Consider the following 8227-nt stretch of genomic DNA (forward strand, 5'->3'; position numbering starts at 1 on the left):
ATTGCCGGCTGAAAGCCACTTTAATTTAAAACCGGCTGAATGCCAATAACTTAAAACGGAAGCATAATCAGAAATTTAAAATGCAGGCCTTATCTTACAACACTTCTTTATTTAGGCTGAAGGACCAAAGAATCTGAGATTTTCAGAGCAAACAATTTTAATTCAAAATCGGCTGAAAGCCCAACACTTAAAGCTAAAAAACATTAACTTTTTTTTAAAAAAAAACAAGGCCTTACATAAAAGAGTTCTTAATTAGGTAAAACTCAACCAAAACAGAAATTTAAAAGGCAAAGCCTTATCTTAAAACCGTTCTTTAGTTAGCCTGAAGGCCCAAAGAATCAGACACTTCAAGAGCAAACAACTTAAACTCAAATTGGCTGTAGACCTAACACTTAAAACTCCATAACATTAATTTTCTTTAAATACCAAAGGCCTTACGTAAAACAGTTCTTTAATTTAGGTTGAAGGCCTTAAGAGCAAAACAATTCAAACTCAAACTTTAAATTCAACATTAAAACCTTTAAAATGCCAAAGGTTTTACGTGAAACAGTTCTCTACATTAGGCTGAAGGCTTAAAGAATTTTACGCCTTGAGGGCAAAACAACCTTAATTTAAAAAACAAAATCACTAGAAGCCATACAAGTACAAACAACAAGAACAAATAAAAAAAGGCAGTACACCCAAGGGCGCTCAGATGTTCGAGGGTCGACCTGGAATTCAAACACTAACGCTTGCTTAGGTGAGACAAGCCAACCATTCACGATCCGACGACAACCCATGCAACCGACAGTCAACGGACCCACCGACAAGATAACTTCTATTTCACCCGACCAGGGCACAACAGGGAGTTCAACTGAACAACGTAGAAGATATTGGCGCCCACAACCAATCAATCACACATGGAGCTATCAAACTACACACCGTGCTGGTCAGCAACAACATGATGAGGAAACTGCACTGCCTGAAATTTACGTCAACGGCCAGGCCAGGTAACCAGAAAGTTAACAGCCACAAGGCAGAAGATTCCGCTGGTGCACTTCAATTCAAATAACCAAATTAAGTGAAACTCCACCGGAGAGTGGCTAGAATTTTCCAACTTGAAAACCACGTTGTTGCTCGCGGCAATGTCCCAACAGCCGTCAACGAACTCCAGATGACACAATATGAACAATCTTGACTTGCCGGTAGATCAAGTCAAAACTCAACTTTCGTGTCCAGGGTCGGTGAGCCACGGAATTCATAGCAATGGCAACAGCCCCACACACTCCCACACTGCATAGAGACTGTCAGCGGCCCCGGCGAAACACGCCGCTCGGACAATTCCTCGCTGCTCCACGCCGACCGACCGATTGCCCAGGCCCGGAAACGGTGAAAGGACCAAATATACGTCGGCCGATAAGACAACCATCCGAACGACCAACCAACGGTCGTCCCGCTCCAATCTCCCTCCGTCGGACAGTTCACGTGTGTCGCCAGCGGTCGGCGAGCACTGGCTGTTGGCGCCTCAGCCGCGCTCCGTCCCCGACTTCACTGTCGCTGTGTCCCGACTGCACTGCTGGTCCATCCCGAACTGACTGCTAGACACACGACGACCTGGAAATACCATCGGTCGCTCCAGAGATGATACGACAGTGCAATTATCGATACGTGCTGCTGCTGCCGTTTACGGGCAAGTAAGGCAGGAAGTTAGTGACGCCTGTTAATGGAATAAGAAAACGAGGCGGGAGTACCGTAATAGAAGATGACGAACCATAAATGGGATAAACGCGTGCCGTGCACAGCTCACTGTATCACTGATGTACCTGACAAATTTTCAGAAGAATGCATTTCAGACGCTACTCAGGCATTTTCACGTTTCTTGTAACAGGCTTAATAGGAGATGTACAGAGGACTTAGTAAAATTTTGATAATGGCCACTTGTCCAGAAAAGTATCGTTTGTGTGGTGTCGTCGAAAGAACGGGTTACCAAGGTAGGGTCAGTACCCCGCAATGAAACCACAAGAAAGCACAGTCCCTGCCTCACGCAGAAACGAATGTTGAATGAGCACAGCCCGCGCAGACGCGTCCAGAAGAGTTTTCACACGCCACCGCGTCGGCACGCTCGCCCACGTCTGAGTGCAGTGCCGCTTAGCCCATTCTGCAGTTACCGCCGATCACGACACCGTCGCCTCCGTACAGCCAGCAATGCGTCAGTTCCGTTATGCAGAATTCTGCATAAGTGTTTATCGTCAATTGTACCCCGTGAGAAGAGACCAGTATCTTGTTCTATATCTACTGATTCAAGTGATACCTTAATGTTCAGTGATTGTAACAAATACGAGGTATGTCCATAAAGTAAGTTCCGTTTGGGTATATAAAACAAACGTGTACAGATACAGAAAAAATATTTATTGTACAGAAATCTACAACTGTTAAACTACTTTTCTACATAGCTTCCGAAATTTTGTAGGCGCTTGTCCTACAGTAGCACAAGTTTTTGTATGCCTTCTTCATAGAAGATTGCCGTTGTTTATTCAACCATGTGGTAACATGTTCTTTCAGCTCATCATCATTGTTGAAGTGTTGACCACCAAGGGCATATTTTAGGTGTAAGAGGAGATGAAAGTCGCTTGGAGTGAGATGCGGGCAGTATGGAGGAGGGTCAAACGCGCCCCAGTGAAAATCCCGTAAGAGTTGTTTGGTCACATTCGCCGTGTGAGATTGGGCATTATCGTGGAAGAAAACGAAATTTGTTTTACAGTAACCATTTCACGACTTAGTGATCGTGAGATTTGCGGAACTTCCACAGCAAGGGCACTAAGCGTAAATTAACGATCTGAGCCTTGGTAAAAAATTGCTGTTTTGAAGAGCGCGCCGCAGCGCGTTGTGTGAAGCAGTCGCCCACCGTTTCTGGCGGTGGCGCTGCTGTGGCAATCGCAGCTTTGGCGTCTCCCTCTGGTGGGAAAGCGGAAAGGTTGCCTGTTCACGTGCTTTTAAGGGGCGCTATCAGCTCGGCAGGGGGTCAGTCGGAGTGAGGCTAGGTCAGTCTCACGTCACCAGTAGCTGGTCTGTCTCTCGTTTGCATTGGTGCGGCAGTTAGTGTCTGTCTGTCGTCGGAGTGCTAGTATGTTTGTCGTTTGGATCAAACCACAAAGCCAGAAAATGAGAGTCTTGCCACTCCGCCAGTAACATAACTCAGCTAGTGGTCGCCCGGTCGGGGCTGACTTCCTGCATCTGAGTCTGTGCGTTAGGCCGCCAGTCTGCTCGAGTTGCTCAGGCAACCGTCACTGGCGGTTGGATCGGTCGGTTGGTCGGTCGGGCACTGGGACGCAAGATGACTTGTCCGCCTTGAGCGCCGGCGCATGTGAGGTCGCCACGTGAGTCCAGTGGGCAGCGCCGTGTAGAAAGGGGTAGTGGCTTCGCGGTTCACACGAGAGCAACAGGAGCGAAACCACGACATCGGGCTGGCCGGGGCGAGCTGCGGCGCTGTGAGACGGGAGATCGGCGCGCCTTCCTGCGTCCGTTGAAGGGGCTGGCAGCGGACGGTTCGGGAGAGCGATTTGGGGGTGCTGCGCCAGGTCTTCGCCAGAAATCGCAGTTTATTAGAAGTTAAGTGGTTGGAGATGTGTTGTTTCATTTACTTGTTAAATTCTACTTGTTTTCTTGGTGAGGTCACCAGCCACTTTGTTTTGGGGTCGTCCCACCATTCTTCTCAGTTTGCCCACCCGAGGGAAGGTGGTTATTTTGTGAATTGGGTGGTCCGTTTTTCCCTTGTGGATTTGGGAAGGTTTAGAGCAATCTGCGGTTCGGGTTGTTTAGTAACCCCCCTCTGTCAATCTGCCATACGTTAATAGCTGCCTCTGTCATGTTTGTCGGATTCTTTGTTAACGAATTTATTGCTTAACGGCCGAATTCTTGAAAGATGTTTTTATCTTGCCTATCAAATTTGCGAGGTGTTATATGTGTAATGTAGAGCACGTTGTACATTTTATGTAAGTTTGCATTTTATGGGTTTGATTTAAATAGTCATTTTAGGTTATAAGCTTGCCACCCCTCCACCGTAAGAGTCCTTAAAACAAATTGCACTTTCGGTGGCAAATAATATGGGTGTTGTACCATTTCCATCCCTCTCACGGGGTGCATAGTTTACGAGTTTGTGTGAATTGTTAATTTTTTAGTTTAATCTGGTGTGTAGCAGATTTGCCCCAGTGTACTCTTTCAGAGGTAGTTGTGAGCGGTCATGACTACGGCCATGTTGAAAGGGAGCAGGCAAGCTTCTCAGCCCGAAGGCTCATACTGTTAATATTTTTCTTTCTCCCTCTAAATAAAATTGTAACTTGATATTTCGAGGGTGCTTTTCTGCTTATAATTTTAAACCTGTTTTGAAAAGCTTCAAGGAATAAAATTCACATTTGTTAAAAGTAATTTCATTTTCCACGCTCACCTGGTGTGATTAAAAGTGCAAATAAAGTATTAAATTCTTTAAGAAAATTCTTTAAGGAAAGATTTTGAAGGTAAATTCGCGGTTCACTGTTGTGCTAAATCTTCTCGTCATTTGTGTGAACCAGTTCATTAGTAACCACAGACGGGCGTCCACTTCGTTCTTCATCGTACACTTGATCACGCCCTTCATTGACCCATCTTGTAACCATTATATCACTCACAGTATTTTGTTCGTAAACCTCGCAGATCTGCCAATGAATTTCCTTTGGTTTAACTTTCTTTGCATTTAGAAAACGAATCACAGATCTGACTTCACACGCTGAATTATAAAGAAGCACTACAAAGCACACGTCGGTAGCAGCGATATGAAAATGGCGTACATGTCTTTACCTTGAGCCAGAGTAACTGCCGTGCATGCTCGGAACTGCGATCGTAGCGCTGCCGCGAATAGAAATAAAAACGGAACTTACTTTGTGGACGACCCTAGTACTTAAAATATTACTGTGGACATGGATTGTTACAAAGTTAAGTATTTCATCAAGCTATAGTAAAGTGATCAAATATTTTATGCGTTGTACGAGGGCTGTTCGGAAAGTAAGGTGCCCACGATCGCGAAACGGAAACCGCAGTGAAATTGAAAAATGTTTTGTCTGCAGCAGTTTGCTACATCTTCCAGCTACTTCCCTACATAGTCGCTGCTCCGACTTACACATTTATCGTAGCGTTGCACCAACTTTCCACTACCTTCGTCATAGAGGGCAACCGACTGTGCTTTCCGCAACTTCTCTTCTAGAACTAAACCGATGTCTGTGCCAAAATGTTGTCTTCGTATCAGCGGGTCTTGCGAGCAGGGATGAAGAGGGAGCCAAGCCGGACTGTATGGCGGGTGATCAAACACTTCCCATCAAAAACGCTGGAGGGGGCTCTCATTACCCCTGCAGTGTGCGGCCGACAATCGTCACGAAGAAGAAATAGAATGACAGGTGCGTTATATGGGGTTGCATGAAATCAGGCGAAACATCGCAGTAAGGACCCGTACTTGGCGGGAGACTATTATACTAGGCACGTTTACGTGTTCACTGTGTGTTCAGAACTGAAAACAGCGATGTGACGCGATCGACAGGCATATTAGAGACACTGTCCAACACATCTACGCAATGCTTCACCCCATTTTCACTGTCGTTCCCATTTCGCGACCTATCGGAACTTCCCGAATAGACCTCGTAGTGTCAACTCGGCTTCTTCCAGGAGTAAAGCAAGAACCCACCACTGTACTAAGGACTGCTAATTCGTCCAGTACATCAGGTTCCATATGAAATAAGTTTGGAGATCAGATTACTTGCCAATCTCCCGCTTAACAGTCCACTATATAATGTATTGTGTACTGTGTATTTAAACTGGCGACCTAAAAACGACGGAGAACCTTAATCCCGCCGTAGCCCTCAGTTGTTCATAAGCCCACAACAAGTAAAAACAGTCCACCTACCGCATCGCCGCCCGACCGAACCCAGCGTTATTGTGCGGTTCGGGCCCGCAGTGGACCCCCCCCCCCCCTCCCCCCCAGAGGAACGTCTTATACCAGAAGGGGTAGAATAATTATGGTGTACGCGTAGTGTTTGCCCAGCAATCGCCCTGTATAACTGAGATGGAATAAGGGGAACCAGCCCGCATTCGCCGCGGTAGATGGAAAACTGCTGGCACACCGGACCTCGCCGGCGGATTCGTGCCAGGGACCAGCACACCTTCCCACTCGGGAAGCAGCGCGTCAGACTGCGCGGCTAGCCGAGCGGTCCCAGTATGTAGTAGTAGAGCTGCACAACCAATATATCGAGAAGTTTTTCCAGATCGCCTTGATCCAGCATGCCATGTCCCTCCTGCAAAACAGCAGCCCTCCGAACCTGCAACACACTCACGTCCAGCAGGTAGTCACACTTCATTCGTCGTCTACCACTAGAGCCAATCGAACCTGCAACCCAAATATCAACCCATGCCCAACCCTTATGTTGATAAACGTTCCAAACAATAACAACAACAACAAAAACGATTTGTTGTCCACAGAGTCTCTGACAGCAGCCACGAGAGACGCCAGTTTGGCTGCGAATAATATACGCCATTCGCAAACCTGACTCCAAAAACCCTATATTTTCCCCTCTCCTTTCCAGTCCTCATGTACTACTCCACCTTAACCAACACTACACCCAGACACCCTCCACACACTCTCCCAAAGAAACTTTAACCGTCTCCCCATCCCAGATTACAGCCTCTGACCTGATGTTTACCCAGCCTACCAGCTAAGTCCATCCCACACTTTCCACCTCATTACAGCTACTTTCCCCATCGCCTGCCCCAATATTTATTAGCCTCACCATTACCACCTCTCTACTCTGTCCCCTCTTCTGTCCCAACAGCCACACATACCCCATCAATAATATACACCAGTCCTCCAGCCTTGTACCACCACATTCCTACCTCCTCACCGCCTAACATTTTCACCTACAATCGTCTATTCCAGAGCAGGTCCTCCCAGTTTTAGTGTTGGGAAAGTGCTTGTTTCAAATATGAGTGTTTCACCACCACGCTTTAAATAATTTTAAATGTATTCTTACTGTGTTTCGCATTACCTTTTATTTTTACTGTTTTTAACTACAAGTGCTAGAAGTCATATCTCTCGTATATATGAAAACTTATATTTTGTTTTGGCCGGCCGGGGTGGCCAAGCGGTTCTAGGCGCTACAGTCTGGAACCGTGCGACCGCTACGGTCGCAGGTTCGAATCCTGCTTCGGGCATGGATGTGTGTGATGTCCTTAGGTTAGTTAGGTTTAAGTAGTTCTAAGTTCTAGGAGACTGATGACCTCCTCAGCAGTTAAGTCCCATAGTGCTCAGAGCCATTTTTAATTTTGATTTCACCTTTAAAAGTTTTAAATTCATTGATAATACATTATCTTTTTGTTTCTTATTTAATGTTTATTGTAAACTGGCTGAAGAGCGGGTTGACTCTACTGCTGATAGCCCCCCCCTCCCCCCCCCCCCCCCCCCACTCGCCAATATGCACCGAAGCGGAGATGAATACAGAAAAATGGAGTGGAAGTTTGGTCTCAGCTATTTAACGAGTGAACGAGTCACCGAGCGAGGTAGTGCAGTGGTTAGCACAGTGGACTCGCATTCGGGAGGACGAAGGTTCTAACCCGCGTCCGGCCTTCTAGGTTTATGTTTTCCGTGACTTCCCTAAATCACTCTACGCAAATGCCGGGATGGTTCCTTTGAAAGGGCACCTTCAATTTTCTAGGCTCTTCAGTCTGGAACCGCGCTGCTGCTAGGATCGCGGGTTCGAATCCTGCCTCGGGCATGGATGTGTGTGATGTCCTTAGGCTAGATAGGTTTAAGTAGTTCTACGTCTACGGGACTCATGACCTCAGATGTTAAGTCCCATAGTGCTTAGAGCCATTTGAACCATCTAACGACCTCGATGTCGACGGGACATTATACCCAGTTTTCCTTCTTCCTTCCAGGCGCCGGTTTCATCTGTAGCCCATCGATCAGGGCTTTCGCTAGGAACCATCGTTGGACAGTTGCTGTGTAGAATTTAACTTCTAATCTCTGTCGAGAATAGTGTAGCGACTTTAGCTCTTTGGCCTTACACCAGCTAAGTAGTGATTGCGTTATTAATTTCAGAACATTCCAAGTGAACGTGAAATTGAACCTTTTCCTACTCGTCTCGTCTTTCGCCCACTTCATCATTTTTTGCTTTTCCTTGTTGGGACTCAATGAAGCAAGCAAAACTTCATTTGCAAGTAACTTACGCCA

This window comes from Schistocerca piceifrons, chromosome 8, assembly GCF_021461385.2.
Source record: "Schistocerca piceifrons isolate TAMUIC-IGC-003096 chromosome 8, iqSchPice1.1, whole genome shotgun sequence".
Classification (NCBI taxonomy): Eukaryota; Metazoa; Arthropoda; class Insecta; order Orthoptera; family Acrididae; genus Schistocerca; species Schistocerca piceifrons.